General features: G+C 33.5%; 1 long non-coding RNA gene across 1 annotated transcript; it reads right to left on the bottom strand.

The window, feature by feature from the left end:
- Positions 1 to 20,815: 20,815 nt before the first annotated feature.
- Positions 20,816 to 24,928, bottom strand: LOC127115196 (uncharacterized). The gene is made up of 2 exons (XR_007800693.1): positions 24,566 to 24,928; positions 20,816 to 24,014 (listed from the first exon to the last, which is right to left on the bottom strand). It is a non-coding gene; the product is annotated as an uncharacterized LOC127115196 (long non-coding RNA).
- Positions 24,929 to 25,267: the final 339 nt, after the last annotated feature.

Genomic DNA, 25,267 nt, shown 5'->3' with positions numbered 1-25,267 from the left:
CCTGGTACACGATGCCTTTCTTTTCGGTCGTTTATCCATTTAACAACCTACAACCTGTTTATGGATAATCTTCCCTGCGAGTCTATTATCTACGTTTTGACGGCTATAGATAATATATCTCATGCGCTCTTGGGTTGAAGTCGTCCTCCCCAGTCGAGTAAGATTCGTATTCCTTTGTTCGGAATCGAATGACCATCCTTTAACAGATTGATTTCGCTCTCTTCAGGATGATGTCGGTCGATGTATCCATCTAACAACCTACAACCCGGTTATGGATAATCTTCCATGCGAGTCTATTATCTACGTTTTGACGGCTATAGATAATATGTCTCATGCGCTCTTGGGTCGAAGTTTTGTCCTCCCCAGTCGAGTAAGATTCGTATTCCTTGTGGAATTGAATGTCCATCCTCTAACAAGACTGCTTTTCTAGCCCTCTTCAGGATGTTGAGTGTTTTGGAACACAAACCAATTCACGTTTTGGTCGGTCACCTGTTTTCTACCTACAACCCGGTATCTTTGGTGTTCCTTCCTGTCGACTCTCTGTCGTGACCTTGATCCCCAGTGAGTTTCCTCCTCTCCGTTGGTGTCGATAAACGTCGAGTTTTTCCTATGCGTCCGTTGGCGTATAGTTGATATCTTTCCCCACAGGGTCTTCCCCAGTTGAACCTCCTCTCCGTTGGTGTCGATAAACGTCGAGTTTTTCCTATGCGTCCGATGACGTCTAGTTGCTTATTCCCCGCAGATCATTTGGTAAGGCCAGATGATTCCCCTCAGAGTCTCCTCCTCTCCTTTGGTGTCGATAAACGTCGAGTTTTTCCTATGCGTCCTATGGCGTATAGTTGTACTCTTCCCCAAGTGGATTTACCTCCCCGTTGGTTTCGATAAACGTTGTGTTTTTCTCATTCGTCCGATGACGTTTGATTGTGTACCCTATTCCCATTCATTCATTAATGTCTGGTTGATTTCCCAACCAGAATTCCCAGTAGACGTCCTATTCGGTTTCCGGTTGTGGTGCCTTTCCCTCGTGAAGTGGCTTTCTCCTTCTCCCTTTCGTCCTATGACGTCTGGCTGAGTTTTCTCCTTCTCCCTTTCGTCCTATGACGTCTGGCTGAGTTTTCTCCTTCTCCGTTGGTGTCGATAAACGTCGAGCTTCTCCCTTTCGTCCTATGACGTCTGGCTGAGTTTTCTCCTTCTCCCTTTCGTCCTATGACGTCTGGCTGAGTTTTCTCCTTCTCCCTTTCGTCCGATGACGTCTGGTTGAGTCTCCCTTTCGTCCTATGACGTCTGGCTGAGTTTTCTCCTTCTTCGTTGGTGTCGATAAACGTTGAGTCTCCCTTTCGTCCTATGACGTCTGGCTGAGTTTCCTCCTTCTCCGTTGGTGTCGATAAACGTTGAGTCTCCCTTTCGTCCTATGACGTCTGGTTGAGTTTTCTACCTCTCCGTTGGTTTTGGTAAACGTTGAGTCTTTCCCATTACGTCCGCTGACGTATGGTTGTATCTCTCTTCCCATTCATCCTATGATGTCTGGTTACCTCTCCGTTGGTCTTGGTAAACGTTGAGTTTTTCCCCATTACGTCCGCTGACGTATGGTTGTATCTCTCTTTCCATTCATTCATTGATGATTGGTTACCTCTCCGTTGGTCTTGGTAAACGTTGAGTTTTTCCCCATTACGTCCGTTGACGTATGGTTGTATCCTTTCCTGGTTATCCCCAGTAGAGTTGATTTACCTCTCCGTTGGTCTTGGTAAACGTTGAGTTTTTCCTAGGTGTCCGTTGGCGTCTAGTTGAGATGATTTCTGATCCCAGTCATCGTATGTCGATGTCTGGATGTGCTTGTACCTCTGAAAAAAAACAATAAAAACAAGAAAACAGAAAATTCCCAGCAGTGTGCAAATTCTACGGTTCTTGGTATTCAATCCCTGTTTACCCTGAAAGTCTGACAGCCGTTGCTCTCATCCTTCGGGTTCCCAGTTGATTGAATAGGGGCAGCTGTAGCACCTCAAATTTGCACCCTACCATTTTATACATTCATTTCATATTAGGGCATAGCATTAACAATGTCCACTGCATAACATTGCATTGTCCATTTGCCCAAGTGCAAGCTCAATTGATGGATTGGGTCAGATTGATCAGGAGAATCAGTCAATCAAGCAAGTGAGTGCCATTTTCATTGGGACAAAGCCCTAGGGTTGATTTTTTTAAGCTCACAGGGTCCAAGGATCATTTTGAAGTGGTTTGGCCAAAGATTGGATGCTCAGAAGTCACCAGTCATTGTTCAGTCAACCAGAAACCCTAGAAAGTCAACTGTGGTCAACTGTGCCCGATTTTATGGATTGGAAGGTGGGAAATGGTTTGAAAGGCCTCATTCATGTCCATATGAGTCTTATTTGACATATCAAAGACCAAGGTTGAAGATTTGGAGGTCAGACAGAAAGTTTCCAAAAATAGCAGGTGACCTGTAATTTCAGCTGCCCAAAATGGAAATTTTTTCCCCTCAAAATAACTTCATCATACAAGCTTCAAATGGAATTTTTTCCAACATGAAAGTTGAAGATCTTGTTCTCACCATTCCAAAAAGTCCAAGAACTTGAAAATCCCATGTGCGGTTGGAAAATTAGGGCTCAGTGAATTTCAGAAATGACCCGTAATCAGGAGGGCATAAGTTCCACATGGTTTGTCCAAATTGCAAGTTCTTTATATGCACAAACTCCATTTAATATGTACTTTCATGGTGCATAATTGGATTTTTCCAAAAATGCTCCATGCAAAAGGCCATTTTTGAAGTGAAACAATTAAAGTGAGGGGCAAAATGGTCCAAAATGCAAAGTATGAGGAATTTGGACATGAGACCAATTCTATCAGCTTCCAAATGATATTTGCAACTTGTTCAAAGTGAGAAATTGCTGCTACAATGCTTCTAACCATTCCAAGGGCATAAGAGCCAAATGCATCATAAGCTTAATTTTGCTAATCTCATTTTTGCTTAATTGTGATTATAGTTGGATTAGTCCTTCATATATAAAGCTAATCTCTAACAGAAATTGGACACTAATCACAATTCACAAATTCAACAAAAAAAATCTCAAGAACTCTCTCATTTTTCTCTCACTTTTTCACATTGCATATTGACATTTTTTCAATCTTTCATCAACATTTCTTCAAGTTCCATGCTAGTGCTTGGTGGATTCGTGATTTGTGTGTATTGGTGAAGTTCTGTTTGCAGGTTTTGGATCAAGGAAGCTCACGATCACAACTGTCCAAATCACCCTACATCCATGGCAGTCCAGATTTGCTGCGATTTGAGGCATTGTTAAGCCATTCCGAAGCTTCCTCACACCTTCCTAGCTGCTGTAGATCATCTATTTTCACCATTGGAGCTCCGAAACTCGCCGATTCCGATACTGCACGTCAAGAAGGTTCGGATTCGATCATCACCATTTCACAAATTTCGTTGTGGTTCTTGTAGAATACACCTTGTAGATCACGCGGCAATTCGTAGAATTGAATACCGTTGTGAATCGATTGAGTAATCCGTGATTTAAGTTTATGTGCCGTATTTTCTTTCCGTCGATTCGCTGCGTACACGAAGTTCTGGACGATTCCATTGGCATATCCGTGTTCTACTCGGTTAAACCTTTCCAACGGTATGCGGTTTGTGCGATTTGGTCAAGAAATAGCCGTAACCGAATTTGCCGGTGATGATGAACATGAACGCGAAGAACGCTTAATTTTCTGGAATTTCCTGCGTTCAATCCTGTTCCGCCTGGCTTCTTTTCAAAATAGTGTTTCCCGCTTGGCCTGGGCAAATCAATTGCCGCCACCGCATTAATTGGGACGGCACCGTTTTTGGCCTTGGCTACAGATTCCACGTTACTGTCATTTGCTGTAACAGTAAAGCAATTCCATGATTAATCCACTGCACTATTAATTAATTAATCCTAATCCATCCTAAATAAATATTTCAATAAATATTTAAAAACTTCAAAAAATCATACATTACTCAATATTGATCCAAATAATTCAAGACTTTTTTTGTTAATCTTCATTTTTCATCTACTTTTTTATAGAATCAAAAAATAAAATAGTGCTTGGTAGAAAAATTAATTGGTATAGAGATGTTCTTAATGTATGCCATCTTCATATGCCTTGTCATTTTAATTGTAAAATCACCATACATAATCCAAATTAAATGAAATTTTAGATGTAGGTTCTTGACTCATTTCTGGAATTTTTGACATAGGATTTGTATTTTTTAAACCTCTGGTTTTTTTACTATGATTTATTGAATTTGAGTGTATTGAAATGTGACACAAAATGATATGTTGAGTTCCCTGTTTTTTTTACCATGCTTCCATTAGGCCTATGGTTCTGATTTTTTGCATGAGATACCTTTGAGATGTTAACTTTCAATGTGAATTTTCGTGGATTTTTATAATCCATTTCTTAATTGATTAGGATTTTTGAGTGCTGCCTAGCATTTTAGGGCTTTACTTGTGTAACCTTTTGTATATATGTTGCCATATCCTCATACCTTACCCTATGATAATGAAAATTGGTAGAGTGTTTCTTAACACATTAAGCTACAAATTGGCTTTGGTCCCATCCATTTCCCATTTAATGCCACTGTTTACCATGTGATTGAATTTAGCATACATTTTGTAGCTTCATTTGATTGTGTTTTTGCATGCTTTGTCATGTTGAATTAATTCCCATAGTTCCACTAGGCCAAATTGTATGAAAATTGACATGTAGCTTGTTGAATGTCCTCTGTTTAGGATATAATTTTTGTGGAATTTTCCATGCTGTTTTGATATTTTTTTGATGTGATCTTGCTGGTTGCTCATATGTGGTTTACATTTGCTTCCTTTGCCTTACATGTTGCATAAATTGAAATAGGTGTATAGTTTGGATATGGGACCAATTGGAGTCCCTTTGTAATTGAAATATCTTGGTTTTGATCATGATTGGCTTGCTGTTTTAACATTTTTCCCTCTTTTGGACCCTAGGCTTGGCCTAGTGGTCTAGTTACTTATGTTTGAGCTTGACTTTGACTTTTCAGGTTAAAAAGCTAATGCCTTAAGGAGGTTGATACATGATTGAGTTGAATTCATTTGACTAATTGTTTGTTTTGTAGGGCTTGGTTCACTTGATCTTTGTGCTAGGCACATGATGTACATCATTGTTTGATTGTTGATTGATTCTTAATGTTGTTGTTTTGTTTATGTCGGGATGCTGATTCTGTTTGACTGTTTCCAGGTACCCCTAGTTGCTCAGTTCTCTTAAGAACTTGCATTGATTTGCTTATAAGCAATTGGCATTGAGGTATAGAACCTTCTTCTTCATGTAGTCTGGAGACCCGGCTGTTATTTGGCCGGGCAAACTGTCTGAAGTCCTCCTTAAGAGGCAATGCTTGTGTATGTTTATATTTGTCCCAAGCAGGAAAAGTCCTCATTTGAGGCAATTGGTGGAAGGTAGGGATAAGCAATCTATCCCCCACTATTCTGTGAGTATTCTCCTTGCTCCCATTACATGGTTGTAGCATTGAGATCCAAACCCAAGATCTATCGAGTCTAATCGGGGAAAGAGTTCCATCTTTCTGAACTCCCCCACATTCTTATATTTACATGCTCTCTCGGACTTGAGATAGAAGCAATGAGGCACACCCCTCATCACCTTTCATCTGGCTTCACCTTAGCCCCTCAATGGCAAGGTTAAGAGCTAACCTGACCCCGATACAGAGGCTTGTTTGTTGAGGTTGATATGACCCCTCGACTAAAGCCTAACCCTGATGTTTGAGCCCCTTGTTGGTGTGTTTATTTCATGCTGTATATGTTTGTATGGTGTGATTGTATCCCCTAGGTTTGCTAGACTCCGCGTAGTCTCGTTTGCATGTCAATTAAGGTAGCACGGTTCCTTCGTATAGGACTTCCTTTCTTGCTTGAGCTTTCCTAAAACACAAACAAACATTATCCCCTCTTAAGGATACGTCAACTCCTTCTACTACAGGTGAGTAAGTCTCCAAAGGTCGAGCATCCGGTAGATTGCGTAGTGACGTTATCCACTTAAAAAACACAAACCAACAGGAATAGTTTAGCCGAACTACGGCAACTCTGATTCTCATGTTCAGGTGAGATACGTAGGCACGAGATGCGATGTCTTGTCGAGTTTGACTAACGACTAACACTAGTTCTTTTCTCTCGCCCTCGTTGCGATTGAGACCTTCCCTTTCTCTTGCCTTGGTTGCAATCGAGATCCTGTGTCTTGTTGTGTGCTTGGAAGCTGATGTAAGTCCATCGAGTGGCATTCGGGTTCCAGTGTGCGTGTGTTTTGGTTCGGATGCTGATGTAAGCCCAGTGATTGGCATTCAGGCTCCACGTTTGCCTCCTTGTGTGTGTTTTGGTTCGGATGCTGATGTAAGTCCAGTGATTGGCATTCAAGCTCCACGTTTGCCTCCTAGTGTGCGTTTTGGTTCGGATGCTGATGTAAGCCCAGTGATTGGCATTCGGGCTCCACGTTTGCCTTTGCCTGTGTTTGCTTGTGTGCGTGTTAGCCGAGCTACGGATGCTCTGATTCTCCTTCGTCCGAGGAGATACGTATGCACAGGATGCGACATCCTAGCGAGCATGTGTCGTTTCCCCAGTCCGAACTACTTTGACTCTGATGTCTATGCTTGATAGACTAAGTAGGCCCAGGATGCGATATCCTGCCGAGTCAGTTTTAGTCTGTTTTCTTGTGTCTCCTTCAGCCAGTGTGTGAGTGTGTGTGAGCAGTGTTTTAGCAACCATTTTCCTTCCTATTGTGCATGGATCCCGTCGAGTACGACGGATGCGTAGGGGTGCTAATACCTTCCCTTCGCATAACCGACTCCCGATCCCATTCTCTTTGGTCGCGAGACCATGCTTTTTCCCAGGTTTACTCTGAGCGTTTCCTTTCCCTCTTTTGGGATAAATAACGCACGGTGGCGGCTCTGTTGTTCTTGTTTTCCCGCCGGTTTTTCGCGTAATGCGACAATATGTATAATGGCAAATGATAATAAAGTGCTAAAAGTAAATTGCATAAAAGTAAAGACTTGAAATTAAAAGTTAATGGTTAGTAAGTTAGTAGTTAGTTTTGTTTTGCTTTTGATTTTAAGACATTCTTTGGAGAACACTTAACCCACCTGCCACAAGCATGGATCCTTGAACCAAAACATCTTCCAAAGGAAGGAAAGAAGGCCAAGTTTCCACATAATACCATGGAAGAGGGGAGACTTACAATCTCACTAACAAGAATTCTTATACCTTTTATGTCACAAATTTAACGCTATGTTAAGCAATCGTAATTGGACTTATGTAGAAGTCCCAACTATTTGAGGTCGGGCAATAGACTTTTGGTGTTAATGCATGTTAGAGACATAGTATTATGAACTATGCTCATTTAAACATACCACACACAAAAAATATGCAAAGGTGTGGCCTAATCTCATCCATACTCATGTTAATCCTTCAATCAACTAGCATTAGGACTTTGAGAAGTCATTGGCCAAATGGAAATGAATGGATGAAGAAGGGGAATTAGATGAAAAGGGAGAAGGATGAATGAAATCACAAATTGGTCAAAGGAGGACTTTTACCAAATTAATATTATTCATTCATTTTGGGAGATGGAATGTACATTCCATCAATCCCCTAAATCCAATAATATTAACTTGACAAAGTCAAATCAACCTTGACCAAGGCCCAACAACAAATAAGAAACTCAATTAAGTCAATACAAATGGTCAACACAATTATAATGACATTTATTCAATTAAAAATAGTAAAATAATGTATTAAATTCAAATATGTTTTGTCCAAATCCTAAGATCTCATCAAAACACCAAATAAATGGCCATGAGATTTATCATAGGTCAAATAAGGTCAAAGGACCTTGGACAAAAAAATTCATAATTTTTGGACACTTAAAAATATTTTAAAATAATTAAAAACAAATGCAAAATCAATTAATTCATGAAAAATATTAATAATGATCCAAAAAATATTTTTAATTCAGAATATGAAAGAGAAAAATATTTGAAATTTTTTGGTGAAAGTCCCATATTTTGGGGATCAATATTAATTTTATTATGAATTATTGAAGAAAATGGAATTAAATGGAAATTCAGAAAATACTAAAATACGTGGACCATCATATCTCCCTCATTAATTGAGGTGGCAGATCTGATGATCCACAATGCGCGTTCCACCAATGCCTTAGTCAACAGCGCTGTAACATGAGTAATCACAAGGAACGGCTATGATTAAAACATGGAACATGGATCACACGGCTCAGACTCAAGACACATCATCACTGGAGCCAGAGCTCCGGTTGTCTTCTCCGGTGAGCTTCACCGCACTGGTCAACATGAACCATCACCAAAATGCAAAACAGGGACATGATTTTAAAGAGAAAACATCACTGAGCATGATTATCACCTCCAATTCTTCCAATTCCAACTATATTGAGAGATATGTGGAATTGAAAAATGAGGTTCATGATCTGAGTTGCTTCGATTTGGCCTCGAAGCAACTCAATCTTCTTGCCTACATTGGTAGGACTTCAGACAACACAAGAATCAATGGAATTGACCAAGAATCAAGGAGAATCAAAGAGTTTAAAATTTCTGCAAATTACCTTTAATGGAGGTCTGAGCTTGCTAGATCTTGATCTGAATCGTCCTTGGCTTCACTTCAATTGCTTGCAGAAGAGGAATGGAAAGGCTTAGAAGCAATGGATTCCTGGAGAATTGAATTCCAAAATAGTGGAGATTCAAGCTCAAATTCAAATAAATTTATCAGGGTTATCCTCTTAGAATGAAGGGTTTTCAATGGGGATTCAAAGCTGGCGCAAGGTGTATGTGATTTCTGAGCAAATGCAGTTGTATATATAGCCAAATCCATGTGATATTTGCACACTCTTTCCACTTTCCAATTTTGGCAAAATGATGAAAGCATGGTGCATGGGCGTGTATAGGCCCATGGAATGATGGTTTGAAAGTCCAAATGAATGATCAGATGCTTTGGAGATGGATTGGATTGCAAGGTACATGTGCATTGTCGCTTGAAGATTGATCCATGCCAAATGATATCAGCATGTTTAAGCCATGTGCAGCCTATGCATTTCTCATCCAAAATGCATGAATTTTAGCTCTTTGGAAAGGTGAGATCAATAGGAACAAGTTTGATGTTGAACATGTTTTCATTTGGAGCTTGGAACTTGGATATATTAGAGGTGGAAGTTTGGAAAAATTTGACATATCAAAAATTTTCTAAGTGTCAAGCCATATGTCTCAATATTCCACCTTGCTTAACTTTTTATAGGAGCTTCAAATGAGAAAAGTGTCTTCATCAAAGTTATAGCTCTCTCAAAGACCTTAAAAATTGTCACTAATTTCATGTCATTTAGATTTGAAATGATAGAGTTATGCGTTTTTGAAGTTTGGAAAAATCACTTGATCAATGGTATAGGTCAAAAGTGACCTATAATGTAGCCTCATATCACATGTTCAAAGAAGTTGAATTAGCTCCCACTCCAAACATCAAAGTTGAAGTAGACACATTTAATTTGATTGTGCAACTTGGAAATATTTCATCTCATAAAAATTGAGCAACGTATGGCCTTGGGAAGTTGACTTTCAAATTAGGGTTTAGACAAAATGACCTATAATGTTTCAACATAGAAAATGATTTTCCAAGCAAAACTTTCTCTAGGTCTCAACATGGAAGTTATTTATAATGTAATTTAGAGTAAGTTTGCTCTTGGAATCATTTTCATATGGTGAAAATTGTAGGAGATATGGTCTAGGGAGACCCAGTTTTGATCAGATGAATTCATCTGGCCAACCACCATCAACCAACTTGATAATTTCCAATTCTCTTGACTTTATTGGCTCATGGTAGATAATATATGCATAAGAGGATGAAATTTTAAGTGTCCCTTGAGAAATTTGATCAATTGGTGAGATAGCTTGTTGGAGAAGTTACTCAAGATACCCAATCAAACTAGGGTTTCCAAGGCAAATCACCCTTAAACTCTTGAAGAAAACTTGATCAATATAATATGTAGAGAACATTGGGACTCATATATTTTGTTCATAACCATTCTTGAATTGATTCTTGGTTGTGCTCTTTGTTCATGAGGGTCTCAAACCCTAGATGTGATCAATGAATCAATGAGATCATGCCCTTCCTACAAAAGAGTTAGATAAATGCAAAGACATATTTTTGGTATTTTGGTTAGTAAAATGATAATATACAAGTATGATATAATCACAAGGTGCTTGGTGATCTCGCCCCAAAACAAACCCAACGAAAGAGGGGTAAGGAGAATGCCAAGGTATGATCCCAATGCTAATGCATATGATGAAATTGCATGAGGGATCTTAGGGTCAAAATTGGGGTCTTACAGATTGTCAATTGTATTTGAAGGAAAATATCTTCTTGATGAAAATCAAGATTTTGACTACGATACCCCTTATTTCGCAACACATGTACGTCGATAATTTGAAGAAAATGATTCAGATGATGTGCATGCTATTTGTCGTGATCATAAAGAGAGAATATGGGAAAACTATTAAGTAAATGTTTTATATCACTTAGTAATTTATAATTATTCATTTTACTTTTTTTTATTTATTTTACTAAAGATTTAATATTGTTGTTAATTATCTTAATTGGTTTAAATTGTTTTTCAAATTATAGGTGTTTAACGACCGATGATAAATCTTAGCATAGAACTTTTAGACAAACTACAAGACTTTCCATTTTGGTAATTGCTATTGTTGGTTAATCATTTGATTTAATTTTGTTGTAAAATTATAAGGTTTGTCCAATTTTGACTTTGCATTTGTTGTAAACCATTATTCTTCTATGATATGGTTCTGTAATGCAGGTTCAATATTTCTGTTTAAAAAATCTACAAAATATGGTTATGTATTATGTGATATTGTTTTGTAGGTACGAACGAAAATATATAAAAAAAAAATCACCCCTTGGTTTTTAAATAAAATCGAAGTAATATAAGGCTATTATCTCGGTTTTTTTAAATAAAACCGAGATGTTATATTAGGCATGCCGTCTAACTTTGCAAATGATAAAAATGCAAATGATGAGATTCGAAGTCATGATCAGATAATGTACCCTTCAATTTTTTATTAATCGAGGTGTTAAGTGACATATTTTCATGTTATCCTTAGTTACTTCACCTCGACAGCCAATGTTAGATATCTTTAAGAGATGGAATAAAGATGTGAATGGAAAAATCGATTCAAGCAAGATGCACTATTAAATTTGGATTATGTTGTTTCTCTTGTGGTATTGAACTTGTTTGTATCCATGTTTGACAAAATTGGTGTAAAAAACAAGGTTGTTGAACATGACAAATGCAACAAAACTGTTGTGCGGTGGATTATATCTACTGATACTGTTAGGGAAATGGTCTAAGTAGATTTCTGTAAATATATTTAATAATTAAATATATAATATGATTCATGTCAACATGTATTATGAAAGGGTGTTATTCAAATAATATGAAAGGGTATTATTCAAATAACATATTAAGTGGTGTTATTCAAATAAAAGAAAAAGATTTTGTTCAAATAAGGTAAAAAGATATTCACTACTACAATTATATCTTATAATAACACCAAATTAATAGTGCTTTTTAATAAAGCTTTATAATAAATTTCACACAAAAACCTAAAATTGTGTTTTTCTCGTGCGCTATTATAGATTGACCCCTCTAATATTGCTTTCCTCAAAAAGTTATTTTAGGTTATTGAAAAAAATAAAGAAAATATTATAGGCACTTACTCGCACATTTAAAATAATCGCTAATATGGGAACACTCTTTTTGATACCGCTTTATGAAAATTGCAGTCCTAGATATTTATAGAAAAAATCAACAAAATTATTTTAAAAAAAATGAAAAAGAAACTCACGCACCAAATTTCATTTTTCTCAAATTTCACGTGTTTGCATAATTCCTCGATTCACCGATCCCATTTTCGTCGTCGCACTTCTAAGACCTTCTTCCCCAAAAGACCTATCGATTTTTCAAGAGTCTTTTCCCTGATATCTTTAAAGTATTAAATAGAAGCTCGATAAGGAATATTTAAAACTAGTTTTCTTCATAGGTCACTTATGGCACCTTTTTTCCTCATCGGATATCCAAGCGCGACCTTATGGATAGAATCTTTTCCCTGGTAGATGCGTAACAAGTTTGAACTGTAGCATGAGATATTCTTATCCCAACTTATTCTATTAATCTTGTTTTTTCAGCTCTATTCCTATAGATTTGTGTCGGAGGGAAGTAAGATAGAGCCAAAGATTTTTGGAAGCTCACTCCTTTTGTCATACAAGAAGCTTGATATTATACTGTGGCAACATGCTACCAAACAGTGTGTGGTTTTCATAACTTAATTTATTTTTATTTATTTATGTTTTAATTACATTAGTAATAACAATTTAATAATATCTATTATAGAGGATGTATGCTTGTGCGCCAAAATATCTTCCACAATGATGTTAACAACTTCACAAATGTGGAAGGTGGTGTACAAAGGGTTGCATTCTAGAAAATTTGAGGATCAAAACCAGCCTTTCAAACCAAGAGTACAAGATTACTGAGCAGAGTGAGTTGCCTTGCAAGGAACAAATGTAAACTTTTATCTAACTATATATATTCCTTTTGATGTGAGATGGTATCCATTTATTAACATTATTAATGTTTGGGTATGCTACTTGAAGTTCTTACATGTTGGTTGTTTTGTTATTAATGGAGATGTGTGTTTTATAGGTCCACTTTGAAGAAGAAATGGTCTAGGCTGAAGGTGATTTAGAGGAAATCCCTTTTACATAATATATTAAATCTAAAACGGCGCATTATATCACGACACAGGTTAACAATTCTATTTTATTTGTGTCATTTCATCCCAAAATCATAGGTAGCATCTCTAAAAATACATTTTCAATTTTGAAATAGACAAATATAATATTTATTCTCTATTGTAGATCACGAGTTCGAACTTCAATAAAAATGAAAAAATCTCATTTTTTAACACACATGATCTAACATTAGAAAAGAGACGTGTGAATTGATATATTTTCAAATTTATAATAGACATGTGAATTTAAATACTAAAATTAAAATAAAGTTTAATTTGAAATTATAAAGAAAACTGAGCATTTAAAATATATATTTTTATTTCAAAATAGTTATTGTCAAATATATACTAGCCTAACAATTTATAAATATATTATTTTCAATAATATATATTATCAAGTGAATTATACTTTACTCTTTTATTTTATAATAGTGACCATACAAAATATAATAAAAGTATGGAGAATAATATCTAAACAATACTCATATTTTAATTGATATTAATCAAAAAATCAGATAAATTTTTACAATTTCATTAAAAAAATTAAAATTAAAATTTTAAAAAAATCTCATTTTTAGCATAAATGACATTAGAATAGACATGTGAATTGATATGTTTTCAAATTTAGAATAGACATTTGAATTTAAATATATATATATATATATATATATATATATATATATATATATATATATATATATATATATATATATATATATATATATATATATATATATATATATTAAATTTGAAGCGATGTATTATATTCTGACATAGCCTAACAATTCTATTTTATTTTATTTGTTCCACATCATCCTATAATCATATGTGGCATCTCTAAAAACTCATATTCAATTTTCAAATAGACAAGTATAATATTTATTCTTTATTGGGGTCACAAATTCTAACCTAGACAAAAACGAAAAAAAAAAATCTCATTTTTTAGCATAAATGATCTATTATTAGAATTGTCATGTGAATTTAAACACTAAAATTGAAATTAAACTTATTTTGAAATTATAAAGAAACCTGAGCATTTAAAATAAATTTTTTATTTCAAAATAATTATAGTCAAAAATATATTAACCTAACAAATTCTAAGTAACTTAAATAATATATTATTTTCAATAATATATATTATCAACGTGAATTATACTTTACTCTTAAATTTTATAATAGTGACCATAAAAAATGTAATAAAAATATGGAGAATAATATCTAAAAAAACACTCATATTTTAATTGATATTAATCACAAAATTAGATAAATTTTTACAATTGCATTCATAAAATTAAAATTAAAATATATTTAAAAATAATAATTAAGCTTTCATAGAAACTAATATTTTCAACTCTTTATTAATTAGATAATTAAAGTTTGACAACCACTATTTCAACTATCTATATTTCTCTAAATTTAAAATTTAAAGTTTAAAATATACATGTGATCTAAACGCTAAAAGTAAAATTAAAATTATGCTTCCATTAAAATCTTTAAAAAAATCACTTAAAATAATTGTTTTTAATATCAAAATAGTTAAAGTTGAAAATATATTAATCTAACAATTAATTAGTAACTTAGATAAATACATTATTTTCATAAATATATATTACCTAAGTGAATTATACTTTATTATAATAGTGGCCGTAAAGAATATAATAGAATATTGAGAATAATGTTTAAAAAAACTGTTCATATTTTAATTCATATCAATGATAAAATCTGATAAATTTTTACCATCTCATTAATAAAATTACAAGAATTATTAAAACAAAAATAAGATACATAGCAACTAACGTTTTTAATTTTGATTTATTAGATAACTAAAGTTTGATAAAAATAGATATAAATTTTATAAAGCTAATACAAATTTATTTGATAATAATTGTGAATAAACTTTTAATTTTATTTAACACTAAGAATAAATATACATTTCTAAACAACTTAAAATTATACTTTTGTTTGCCTTTAAAAAAAATCTAAATCAAAGATAACTACTAAAAAGTGAAAATCAAAACAAATAAAAATTATTTTATAATTATTTAAATTTGCAAAACTAATTCGGGATGTTAGTTTCAATTTACAAGTATGTATTTTTATTTTAAATAAAATGTATTTTTTTATATGTGAATAATTCATATCATTTTTTCTATTATAATTCACAATAAATGATTGTAATATAAATTTAGTAATCATATTTGCTATAAAATAAATTCTTAATATATTTCAAATTCAATAAAAAAACTTAATTTACAGGGCGAGTCTTATTCTAGTAATGTATTAAATCTAATCCATCAAATTTTTTACGATAAATAAAATGTCATATAAGATATTTTTGCCATTTCAATTAAAATTCCATGAGGCGCCTAGGATTGAATCTTGCAAAAAATTTACACAATTACACTTCATATTCTATTCCAAAAATTATATATTACCAAATCTTATTATTAAATATTTTACAAGAGTTAATTACACTTAAATACGATTATCACTCTTTATATAATTCAATCTTTTCACCTTTCATCTAAAAGTTAATAATAAGTACTCAATTTTGTTAATACCTACACTATTTTTTTTTACAGAGTCTAATATCAAAAATATATAATAACTACGCAATTTTTTTAGATTACAAAACATAACAAAAATAAATTATCATTTAAAATTAAAAATTAAAACTAATGACTAAAAAATAATAACTACACTATTTTGTTAATAACACTAGACTATTTATTCTTTTTTTAGACTCTAATAACTAAAATATAATAATTACACTATTTTGTTAAATTAAAAAATATTTAGCATAAAAATAAACTAATCATTCAAAATAAAAATTAAAAACTGATGGCTAACAAAAAAATGATATTAAATATATAAAATTCTTACAAAATTTAATAAGTATGATAATTTTATTAATTGATCAATTTTCGTAACTAATTTGAACTTTATTTACAAATTATTCAAATAAAAAATCATAAAATAGAATTATTTTTGGTTTCTAATTATAAAAAAAACAATAATCATGTGATTAAAATTTTTAATAACAAATCATTTTATTATTTGATCAACTTTTATAATTAATTTGAATTCTTTTTAAGTTTTAAAATTATAAAATTCTAATATATAATTTAAAAGCACGATATACATTTCCTCAATAACACGAAATATTCTTAATACCTACAAATAACAAATTTACTTTAAACTAAAAAAAATAGACACAACATTCAAAACAGTTATCATATTTTAGTCTAAGAAAAAATAATTGAATAAAGTCATTTTATGATTATTTCACAAACCGATGAAATATTAATATGCGGTAATCTACTGACCTAGTGTGTATTACAGTACTTGGCTCTGAAAATTCTCCTACACTTAACTAACTAACCATGAGATAGTTTTGACTGAACTGATAAGTCTCTAGTCAAATAAGAGTCCTGATTTTTAGGATAGTTTGTTGAATTGATTTAATGAAGTTTGTTTCCTTATTTCTAGCTAGAAGTGGGTTGTAGTTTGTTACGACATGTTCATTTTGTTCCCTATTTATTTTACTGCATTTTAGAAGGAATAAACAAGTCATTCCCAGTACTGTTAGTTGTTTTCTATTGAATTCTTGTTGCATCTAACAATCTGGCATCAGAGTGTGACTTGAGAAAGATGGGTTCAGAAGCAAACTTTGTTTGAGCGTCCATTCCAAAGTTCGACGGTGACTACGATCATTGGAGCATGGCCATGGAGAACCTTCTTCGATCCAAGGAGTATTGGGTTGTTGTCGAATTGGGTTACATCCAGCCTACGAGTATGGATGGGATGACGCCGATGCAAAAACAGAACCTAGAAGAGATGAAGCTGAAGGATTTGAAAGCTAAGAATTACTTATTTCAGTCATTTGACAAGTAAATTCTGAAGACGGTTACACAGAAGGAGACATCCAAATAGCTATGGGATTCCATGAAGATGAAGTGTCAAGGTAATGTTCGAGTGAAGAAAACTCAGCTCAATCGTCTACGTCGGGACTTTGAGGTTCTGGAAATGAAGCAGGGCGAATTGATAAATGATTACTTTGGTCGAGTACTGACGGTTGCAAATGACATGAGGTATTATGGGGAAGATGTGAGTGACGTCAAGATCGTTGAGAAGATTTTGAGAACACTTACTGATAAATGGAACTACATTGTTTGTTCTATTGAGGAAGCTAATGACATAGATCAACTCTCTATGGATGCCTTGCAAAGTTCTCTGCTCGTTCATGACCAAAATTTCAAAGGAGATGAAGGAGAAGAACATGCTTTGAAAGTGACTCATGAAGAGGGCTATGGTGAAAGAGGACGAGAAAAAGCTGCTTTTAGAGGAGGTCGAGGACAAGGTAGAGGTAGGGGTCACCTAAACTGGAGCAAAGATACGGTTGAGTGTTATAAGTGTTATAAGTGTCATAAGCTTGGACACTTTCAGTATGAATGCCAAGTAAATTATGCAAATTTAGATGAATCGAAAGAGATGGTGTTAATGGCATATACCGATATGCTTGGAGGTGATCGAGACGACGTATGGTTTATTGACTCTGGATGTAGCAATCACATGTGTGGTGATTCATCTCTCTTCTTTGATTTAGAAAAGGGGTTCAACAAGGTGGTAAGATTGGGGAATTATACAAGCATGAATGTTGTTGGAAAGGTAAATGTTTGATTGACTGTAAAAGGAGTAAATCACCTTGTACAGGATGTGTATTATGTATCGCGGTTGAAGAATAATCTTCTCAGTGTTGGGCAGATGCAAGAAATGGGTTTGGCTGTACTGATGCGGTCAAATATGTGTCGAATTTATCACCACACAAAGGGAATGATTTTCAAAACCACCATGGCTGCCAATCGAATGTTTGTGCTGCTATCGAACACTCGATCAGTCAAAAAGGAAAGAGATGAAGAGTGTCTACAAGTAACCGCTCAAGACGTGGCTCATTTATGGCATCGAAGATTCGGTCATCTCAGCTACAAAGGATTGAAGACTTTGCAAACAAAGGGCATGGTGACAGGCTTGCCAAGTTTTTCCGAGGGTGAGATTACGTGCAACGATTGTTTGAAAGGGAAACAACATAGAGATGTAATCCCAAATAAAAGTACATGGAGAGCATCATCGGAGTTGGAGCTCGTTCACGCTGATATTTGCGGCCTAATATCTCCAGTTTCAGAGGGAAGTAAAAGGTATTTTATTTGCTTCATTGATGACTACAGTAGGAAGGCATGGGTGTATTTTCTTGCTTTTAAGTCAAATGCATTCACTTACTTTAAGTTATTTAAAGCTCTTGGCAAAAAAGAAACTGGTTTGCCCATTAAATGTCTCAGAATAGATCGTGAGGGTGAATTCACATCAAATGAGTTCAAAGAATATTGTGAAAAGAATGGGATCAATAGGCAATTAACTACTGCATATACACCGCAACAGAATGGAATTGTTGAGCAGAAAAACAGAATCGTGATGAACATGGTGAGGAGCTTATTGGTTGAGAAGAATGTTCCAAGAAAACTCTGGGCAAAAGCAGTGAATTAGGCATTTTATGTTCTTAATAGATGCCCGACATCATCGGTGAAAGAAATGACGCCAGAAGAAGCTTGATATAGGGTGAAACCTTCAGTCGAGCACTTGAGAGTCTTTGGTTGTATAACACATGCTCATGTATCGGATGGTCGGAGAACAAAGCTTGAGGATAATAGCCATTGTTGTGTTATTTTAGGGGTAAGCGAAGAATCAAAGGCATATCGGCTATATAATCCTATCTCTAAGAGGATTATAATTAGCCGGGATGTCATCTTCGAAGAAGAAGAACAATGGAACTGGGAGAGGAGCTTTGAAGATGACATAAGGTTTGATCTGGAATGGGAAGATGGAAACGGTGAAGAGGGTAGATTCCGACGATGGTAGTGAAGAAGAAAACGTAGCTTCTCCGGTGAGGGACGAATCCGGTGATGGCAATGAAGAATATGAAGCGGCTCCTCCGATGACACCCCGAGTTAGAAGAGCACCAGTATATTTGAATGATTTTGTCTCTGGTGATGGTCTTTCAGATGAAGGGGAAGAGGTACAAACTTACTTAGCCTTGTTTGCTAGTGTTGTTCATTCTGATCCAATTTTGTTTGACGAAGCAGTAAAGAAGGAAAAATGGAGAACAACCATGGATGCCGAAATGAGATCAATTGGGAAGAATGAAACATGGGATCTTATTGAGCTGCCTAAAAGAGCTAAAAGAATAAGAGTCAAATGGGTGTACAAAACAAAATTGAATGAGCTCGAAGAAGTGGATAAACACAAGGCTCGCTTGGTCGCAAAAGGGTATGCTCAGGAATATGGAGTTTATTATGAAGAAGTATATGCGCCCGTAGCTCGCATTGACACGGTTCGAATGATTTTAGCACTTGCAGCACAAAGAAGATGGTGTGTGTTTCAGCTGGACATGAATTCAACTTTCCTTCACGGGAAGTTAACTAAGAATGTGTACATGGAGCAACCAAGAGGTTATGAAATAAAGAATGAGGAACATAAGGTGTACAATCTCAACAAAGCTTTGTACAGACTCAAGCAGGCGCCACGAGCATGGTTCAACCAGATTGAATAATATTTCATAAAGGAAGGTTTGGGGAAGGAGGACAGCGAGCAAACTTTGTTTACCAAAGTCAACAAACAAGGTAAACATTTAATCATTAATTTGTATGTTGATGATTTAATTTATACCGGAGATGATGAGAATATGATGGTTGAATTCAAAGAGTCCATGATGAAGGAATTTGATATGACGGACTTGGGTAAGATGAAGTATTTTCTTGGTATTGAGGTAGTTTAGTTAGATGGTTGTATATTCATCAGTCAGGCGAAGTACATGATGGAAGTTTTGAGACGTTTTGGAATGGAGCATAGCAATTCCGTTGAAAATCCAATGGTTCCAGGATTCAAAATCTCCAAAGATGAAAATGGTATTGAGATGGATGGTTCATTCTTCAAGCAGCTGATTGGGAGCATGATGTACTTGACCGCTACGAGACCGAATATAATGTATGCAGTAAGCTTATTAAGCAGGTATATGTCAAGGCCTACATAACTTCATCATTCGGCAGTCAAGACAATTCTACGTTACTTGCAAGGTACAACAACGTTTGGCATTCTTTACAGAAGGGGAGGAAGTCATGAGTTGATTGGTTTTATTGACAGCGATTATGCCGGATCAGTGGAAGATAGAAGAAGCACCTCAGGCTATGTTTTTATGCTAAGTGGAGCAGTTGTGACTTGGTCTTCTCGAAAGCAACCGATCGTAACACTAAGTACAACCAAAGTTGAACTCATTGCAGCTGTAGGAAGTAGTTGTCAAGCAATATGGATGCAAATGGTACTAAAGAAGATTGATTACATGGGGAGTGAGAGTACTGCCATCTTTTGTGATAATAGCTCAACAATTAAGTTGGCGAGGAATCCGGTGATGCACAGCAGAATCAAGCACATTGATGTGCGCTATCATTTCTTACGAGAGCTAGTGAATGATGGAGTTCTGCAACTTCAGTTTTATGGTACAAGGGGCAGCAGATAGCCGATATTTTCACCAAACCGCTCAAATTGGAGCTATTTTGGGAGCTAAGAAGGAGGCTTGGAGTGTGTGAACTACCACATGTTAACTAGTTGCAAATGTAGTCTAGTTCAATGGAGGGAATGATAAGTCTCTAGTCAAATAAGAGTCCTAACTTTTAGGATCGTTTGTTGAATTGATTTAATCAAGTTTGTTGTTTCCTTATTTCTAGATAGAAGTGAGTTGTAGTTTGTTACTGTAAGTTCACTTTGTTCTCTATTTATTTTACTATATTTCACAATGAATAAACAAGTCATTTCCAATACTGTTAGTTGTTTTTTATTGAATTCTTGTTGCATCTAACCTGAACATATTCTAATCAATCACTTCATAGATGTTTGAATTACAACAACAATAGCAAAAATTTATTTTCTTACAAATTAAAATATAACAATAACCGTTCATTTTTCTCGATAATCATAAAATGAATTCCCATGCTCATGTTTCTACGAGTATAAAATCAATACATTTGAAACTATTGTTTCACTTTTTTTCTCAAACTCAATGACTTAAGATTTTTTATCACTTTCTACCATTTATTTTACTAGGCTTTGCAATTTGGTTTCCCTTCAACAATACACCAAAACCTTGTTCACTCTCCAACGGTCTTTTATTGTTGAGTAGTCGAGGGGGAAGCCTCAAAGATGTATGAAGACTATGTCTGAGTTAAGTCTAATTACAATATATTGAGTAGTAAGTTGTCAAGTAAATGTCCCTTAACTGTGTATTATTTGATGATTTAGTAGCACTGGAAACCAAAAATCATGGTTCTTAATCCATGCTAAGAAACTCTAGTATTTCTATAAAGGTTGCTTCCTTTTAAAAGAAAAAAAAAACCATAGTTTTTCCTTTTTTGTGTTATTTTGGGGAATATATGTGCATCCTTACAAAAAACACTTAATTTCTGGGATTCATTTAAACTTTAGTAATATTAGTGTGTTGAATAAGTATTTCTTTTATTGCTTTATTGTCAGGAAAAAGTTTTATAGCGGTTTATTGATTTCTTTGTAGTGAACATCTAAAAGCTAAATGCATCTTCAACATTGTGTCACTTTTTGAATAATGAAAGTCAATTTAATTGAGATGACTTGCTATTACTGATGGCACCTAACTATCGTTCCTTTATATTTTTTATCTAAACTTTACCGTTATCTATTATTTTTATTTCCCCCCCGCATCAATGCCTAAATATGTAGATTGTAAGCTCAACACAACAACAATCAATAATTACATCATCTAATAGTATGCTAAGAATTGTAATTTAATAAGAAGTTGCTAGTAAAAGGTTTTATTTTCTAATAAAGTTAATATCAAAAAATATTATTTTCAAATATTTTTACCTTTTTCATTCTTCATCAATACTTTTTTTTTCTCACACTTCTCTTAAGTCAATTCTATGTTACCGTAGATGAGATGTACATATCTTGTGAACCTTTTAGCTTTGTTAATTTCATTAATATAACCTATCCTTTTGGAAATTTTAATATCCAACCAAACTACTACGGACACCCAAAATTCAAACTAGATTGCCAAAATAGTTATTTAACTAAAAAATCAAATCACAAAAATTTCATATTCTTCGTATAAATTAAACCTCTCAAATTTTGAGGATTTCTAGAATAGAATTTAAGGATTTAGATCTTAATCATAAAAGTTATTATTCTAATAATTATATTAATGATAACATAAATTTAAATTTTTTCAAGTACACATCCGACTATCAAAATCGTACAATATTGTATGTTTGAGTATGGTACTCTTCCTAATAATGTGTCTTTGAAAATTTTTAATGTCATTTTTTATCTAATAGGGAACACAACAGATAATGTACATATAGTTTCAACAGTTAAATTTGGAGATTTCATTGTTATGAAGTATAAAAAAAAACCAAGATTCCTATGATAAAAGAATATTTTGTCAATAACTCGGAAGTTGTGATGAGTATTTTATATAAAGGATTTGAGATTAACTAGAGTGGTGTTGGAGAAGACAAATGTCGTGCTTGCAAAAAATCAGGTGGAATATGTGGTTTCAAAAATTAGAAAATACAGTTATATATGTCTCAAAGAGATCCATACCAAAAGGTCAGTTAAGTATAATATCTGACATGAATATTGTACTTCAGTATTCATGCAGGATATCGTACTTGAATATCTTTTGGTATGAATCTCTTTGAGAGACATGTAACTGCATTTTTAAATTTTTTTTAAAGTCGCATATCCCACCCGATTTTATGCAAACACAGCAGTTGGCTTCTTCCACACACTCCACTCAACCTCAAATTCTTTATATAAAAAACTCATCACAACTTATGAGTTATTTGTAGAATTTTTTTTTATTTTGAGAATCATGGTTCTATTTTTATATTTTATAACAATGAAATCTGCTCATTTAACATTTGGAACTACATATACACCTATGTTGTTTACTCTATTAGAAAAAAAAATGTATTAGAAATTTTTAGACCCATTATTAAGAAGAGTATCACACTCAAACATACAATAATGTATAGTTTAGATAGTTGGATGTGTACTTGAAAAAATTTAAATCTATGTCATCATTAATATAATTATTAGAATAATAACTTTTATGATTAAGATTTAAATCCTGAAAGTCTACTATAGCAATCCTCAAAATTTGAGAGGTTTAATTTAAATGAAGAATGTGAAATTTTTTTGATTTGATTTCTTAAGTCAAGTGGTTATTTTGACAATCAAGTTTGAACTTTAGATGTCCGTAGTAGTTTGGTTGGATATTAAAATTCCAAAAAGGATAGATTATATTAATGAAATTAGTCAAGCTAAAAGGTTCACTAGATATGTACATTTCATCTACGGTAACATGGAATTGACTAAGGAAAAGTGTGAGGAAAAGAAAAGTGTTGATAAAGAATGATAAAGATAAGAGCGTCTTAGAAAATAAAACCTTCTACAAGCAACTCTTTATTAAATTACAATTGTTAACATCAAAAACTTTCAAACTTAAATTATTGAGAAGAGGACCACACTCAAAGATATTGTATGGTTTTCAATTTGGAATTGTACTTGAAAATAATGTGAGTCTACTTTAACATTAATAAAATTCTTAGAAGAATAACTTATATGAGTAATATCTAAATCATAAAAGTCTACTATGTCAATTCTCAAAATTTGAGTGGTTTGATTTAAATAAAGAATACAAAAATTTAGAGATTCAATTTCTATAGTTAAGTGGCCATTTTGTTCAATTTTAGAGATTAAATTTTAGATATGCATTTCATGTGTAGTAATATATATTTAAAAAATGTACAAGATATTAAAATTTCAAAAATATATATTTTATTAATGAAACAGCTTAGTTAAAAAGTGTACAAGATATGCATTTCATGTGTAGCAACGTGGAATTGACTTAAAAAGAGTGAGAGGAAGAGAAAGGTAATAATGATGAATGAAAAAGATAAAAGTGTATCAGAAGAATATTTTACCTTAATAAATTTAGTAAATAAAACCTTCTCCAAAGAACGTAAGCAACCTGAAATTAAATTACAAATATTGTTAACATCCCTACAAGTAATTATTGGTGGCACTTACATAATTTCTCATAGAATTCTATAGCAATATTAAATAACTTAATGAATACATACATGAGCATACTATAAATGATTGAAGGAAATGGATCCAAAATCAGAAATGCAATGCTACACTAGCGCATGATGTCAGCAAAGAAAAGTTAAAGAGGAATCAAATAAAGCTTAGGATAAAAAGATTGCAGCAAGAGAACCACACAAAGAAAAAGGAATAATAAAGAAAAAGAAAATAGTAAAGAAAAAAAGTTCGGAGGAAGAAATCAAGTGAAACCAATAACAAATTAACAAAATCTTGTTTTCAACGGTACATAATGAAACGAACAAACAATCAAGTAAACAATCAAGAAAATCACAATAAATAATCAACAGTAGGAAAAACGAACAAAAGAACTGCTTCAAATATGAAAAATCTCGAGTAGTTACAATTACAAACGGAACAGATCACATAATTTGTTCATAAATTAGCAAAATAGAACTTAGAGTTCATAAATTGTACCTAGATGCGATTGGTAGAGGAGAAGATACAAGTTCCAGATCTGGTTGGAAAAAAAGAGAGAAAGAGAGAGAGTGTAAAAAAAGAGTAGTAGCTGAAATGAAACGTGATTTGTTGTTGTTGGTGAGTGGTTTGTGAAATGGATATGTATTTATACACAAAAATAGGAGTAGTGAAATGGTGAATGAAATAGTGAAATGGAAAGAAGCTGTGAAATTCTCCATTTGATTTTAGAAACTAACGGTCATATTATGCTTTACATCTATTGTGTGACTGGCTCGACAAAGAGTAAAGAATAAAGGTGTACTTAAATTTGCTGTTGAGTAAAGCCATCATATTTCTTATTGATGCTTGATGATGTATCAAGTAATGCATTTCCTACGTTGTCATCAAATGGTCCCCTCCTTTATACATGCATTATTTTCCTTTAATATATATATATATATATATATATATATATATATATATATATATATATATATATATATATATATATATATATATATATATATTGATAGGAGTATTAATATATATAAATAGATAATAGGGAATAAAACAAAAACAACTAGTTTTGTCTCGGCCAAAGATTCAGGAGACACTGCTCCTCACTAGTCGAAGACCAAATAGCACGAGGCTCATTATCTAGCCTACTATGTCAGACTTAAAGTATAAATACTATTATAAAGGGTTCTAAGGTATACAATC

Source organism: Lathyrus oleraceus, chromosome 1 (assembly GCF_024323335.1).
Source record: "Lathyrus oleraceus cultivar Zhongwan6 chromosome 1, CAAS_Psat_ZW6_1.0, whole genome shotgun sequence".
NCBI lineage: Eukaryota > Viridiplantae > Streptophyta > Magnoliopsida > Fabales > Fabaceae > Lathyrus > Lathyrus oleraceus.
Note: the sequence above shows the minus strand (reverse complement) of the source record. Positions and strands in the feature narration are given on the sequence as shown.